Source organism: Lolium rigidum, chromosome 4 (genome assembly GCF_022539505.1).
Source record: "Lolium rigidum isolate FL_2022 chromosome 4, APGP_CSIRO_Lrig_0.1, whole genome shotgun sequence".
Classification (NCBI taxonomy): domain Eukaryota; kingdom Viridiplantae; phylum Streptophyta; class Magnoliopsida; order Poales; family Poaceae; genus Lolium; species Lolium rigidum.
The window spans coordinates 23,976,501-23,976,793 of record NC_061511.1 but is presented as its reverse complement, the minus strand read 5'-3'; positions in this window follow the sequence as shown (position 1 = coordinate 23,976,793).

Sequence of the window (293 nt, the reverse complement as noted above, 5' to 3'; positions counted from 1 at the left end):
TAACAAAGCTTAAAGCATCTCCAAGTCGCGCCCCCAAACCGTCCCCAAAGCGATTTGGGGCGCGCTGACAAAAAAGCGTGCCTGGCCGCTGCTCCCCAAAGCCCTTTTTGTTCGGCGCGTCCCCATTCGGTGTCCGGCGCCCGAGCCCGTCCCCGTCCCACAGGGACGCACCGGGGACGCCGGACACAACGAAAAGCGAGGCCAACCGACGCGGGCCCGACCCGTCGCCGGCACAGTGGAAAATTCGTCTCACACTCCCGCCAAATCCCGCCGCTCCCGCCAAATCGCGCCTA